The sequence below is a fragment of the Meleagris gallopavo genome, chromosome 2, assembly GCF_000146605.3.
Source record: "Meleagris gallopavo isolate NT-WF06-2002-E0010 breed Aviagen turkey brand Nicholas breeding stock chromosome 2, Turkey_5.1, whole genome shotgun sequence".
NCBI lineage: Eukaryota > Metazoa > Chordata > Aves > Galliformes > Phasianidae > Meleagris > Meleagris gallopavo.
In genome coordinates this window covers 93780908-93784352 of record NC_015012.2, presented here as the reverse complement: position 1 = coordinate 93784352, position 3445 = coordinate 93780908, and positions in this window count along the sequence as shown.

The window sequence follows — 3445 nt, the reverse complement described above, 5'->3', positions numbered from 1 at the left end:
ATTTGCTAGTAAGAGATAACTCTGCATTTAATTTTTAGCAAAGTTAGAATAGAAATCTTCTTGATCAGCATCTTCTGCAGAGTACCACTTGGAGAGAGTTTGTTTGCTGTTTTCTATGTATAGTAAAACACATGATAATATATAGAGTAAATTATATTTAATGTAAATGTTAGAACCTATGTAAAAAAAAAAACACAACAACTTTGATTATTTTACTAATTTTTTTAGTGCTTTCAGAGTTCAAAATAGTAGTGAATTAAAACATAAAATGGCAGTTTAATACCAGAAAAGCCCTGCTTACTAGTGGTATATTTAGTCTTGTTTGCTTATAACCTGTTTTCTAGTGTGAGAGGGGGCTGTTGGTGTTTTTTTGTTGTTGCTTTTGTTGGGTTTTTAGCTTTAAAGCTAAAGTTAAACGTTTCAGACAATCTGTTCTGCTTTCTGCTACTTCATTATTGCAATGTCTTCCAGACATGCCTGGCTCGGTTGCATCTGTTGATAGATGAAGGAAGGTCATTTTGACAAAGATCCTGTGAATTAGTTCTAAACAAATACTAAATGAACGCCTTTGTGCTGATTAATTATATACCATACAACATGAATTACAGGTCAGTTTGTCTTACTAAACATATTGTAATACTAAACATATTGTAACTTGCTTGTAGCAGCTCTTGAGCAAAGGGAGTTACTTCTGTAATTCTGCAGTGCGACCGTTCACCTAACAGCGGGGATCGGTGGAAGATTAACATGGCTTTTCGAAAACCACTAGCTTTTGAACCAGAGGAGAAAATTCAGCCCTGGGTAATGCTGCATTCACATACAGCCTATAATTAATGCTGTGGTAGTTAGATACAACTTCACATGGTTGAGTTCTGCAAAGCTTTACTTGTTTTTCAGGTCTATGGGGTGTTTTTTTGAAGAAATCCTGCCGTGTTGGCAGTGGTGGCTAACATCTATTTCAGGTAGTCAGGTGGGTGACACTTTGGTCAGCAGCTAAATAAAGCTAGGTTTGGTTTTGTTTAGGGAATCGGTAGGCATAGCAGGTGCTGGATCTGATAGATGTTTGTGATTCTCCTCAAGGCAAGGAGCCATTTGTGCTCCTGCTGTCGTTTTGGTAACCATTGGCATTTTCACCTTTAGAGATGATAGGAAGGATGTCTGTCCCATCCACTGCAGGGTGTTGTCTAATGCTTTGTCAAAACAATTAAATACTTGTAAATACTTGTTTTTTCTGCTGCAGTAGGTTTGGGATTCGTTGTTCTGAGATGATCACATGTACATACTGTTCCTGAACACATGGCTTTGATGAGTCTTTCTATAATTAATAGTGACGGAGCTGCCTGACAGCCCTGGCTGACATGGCTGGATTTCAGGTATTTTCATTCAGTGGGGCTAAAATATCCCTGATACCTCATTTACTTTTCTTTTGAGTTGTATCACTTTGTTTTAGCCGTCGTATCGACCTCACCTTGTCTGTTACATTTAGAAAAACTTGAAAATGAATCAGATGGAGATTCAGAGAAAAAGAGAAGAGAAGCCCAGGAGCTTGTAGCCAGAAGGAAGGCTCTGGAACGAGAGCAGAATTTGTGGATTGCTGGAGGATTTACACCTGTATTTGTTAACCAGGTTCATTATAGGCAGATGTCCCTCATAATTCTAAGCCTTCATGGGTGCTTAGAGAACGTATGCCTGGGCTTTGATCACAGCTTATGATTTTTGTTTTTCTACGCAGACCAACTGTGAATGGTTATAACCTAACAGACTTCCTGTAAATCCTGAGCATAAATCTGGATTTCCATTCAAAGCTGTATATAGTGGTAACTTCTGTTTCCTTCTTTCTGGGAGGCAGGAGAAAGGGGAGTGTCATTGCTGTCCCCCTCCCCTTATTATTATGGATTTTTTCCTTATTTTTTCCTTAAAAAAAAAAATACGTTCATAATTCTGTTTAGTTTGTTCTATTGTAATAGTAATCAGATTCTGTTATTTTCAGGAAGCAAGAATCTTCTAGATTTAGTACATGCAAATATGAAGTTCTTCACTGATAAGATAAACATAAATTATTTTAGAAATAATCTGTAGTTAATATTTAGCTAAAATCCCATTATAAAATAACAGCAAATTATATATTATAAGACTGGAGGTGTTTTCAAAATGCGTAAGTAAAGTGAAAGCAACAGTTCTGTGGATTTTAGAGTGTTTCTCTTTGCTTTTGTTTTGTTTTGTTGTTTTTTTTTAGGGGGTATCTATCTAGTGCTTTTGGAAGCACTGCCTGATTGTCGTACTGCTGTGGTTCTCTACAGTGAACTGATGCTGATTTTAATTTTTATCTGCGTAATAACCTTTTAGGGAATTGATTATATTTACTTTGGTCACTTGTTTTCCAAGCCTTGCCATATGTTTCATGTCATTTATTTTATTATCATTGCTAGCAGTAAAAACATCTATGTCCAGAAACCACCCTAGTTTTCTTGCAAGTCACTTCAGGTGGCACTTGGTTGTTGCTGTCTCTTTGAGAAGTGTACAGTATTGCTTTGTTATTCACGTGGGCTCCATGGCCTGCCACATGGCAGCTTGTGATAATCCTTCCTGAACATCAACAACAAGCTTTGACTTGGCAATATCAGATTGTATCTCTCACTTGCTCATAAGGCAAATATGATTTTGAAACAGTAGGTTTCACTTAATGAAGCATCAAATTTTGTATCTTTGCGTGTGTATTGACCTTTAAGCTATTACGGAAGACCTTTACGCTTACTTGTAGAGCATGTTCAAACTTGCAGTGCTGAAACAAGAAACAAAACAAAACAACAACAAAAAACCAACAAATCTAAGAAGCCTGACGAAGTCTCTCTGGATGGCAGCACGACTCCCTGGCCTATCAGTTATTTCTCCTGTTTTGTGCCATCAGCAGTCATGCTGAGGGTGCTACCACATCACCCAGGTGAGTTACAGAGCTGCTGAACAGCACCGGACCCTGTAAAGACCCTTGGGTCTGTATGGATCCCTTTCCTTCGCTGCTGGCCTCCAGCCAGACTTTGCATCACTGACCACCACTCTGGGTGCTACCATTCAGCCAGTTTTCCATCCACCTCACTGTCTGCTCTTCCAGCACATACGTCAACAGCTCCTCTGTGAGAATCTTAATGGGAGGCAATGTCCAAAGCATTACTGAAATTCACGTATACAATACCCACTGCTCTTTAGTTGTTTGCCAAGACAGTCATTTCATTGTAGAAAGTTAGTAATTGAAGTTGCAAGGCATTTAAGCAATACCATAGCCAACCGCAAGCAACCATAACGCTGTCTTGTATGTTTTAGTATTCCAGAAACGGGTAGCATCATTGCCTCAGTCTGCCTCAGCACCCTCACTCAGAGGGTAGTGAGGCCCTGGCACAGCTGCCCAGAGAGCTGTGGGTGCCCCATCCCTGCAGCTGCTCAAGGCCGG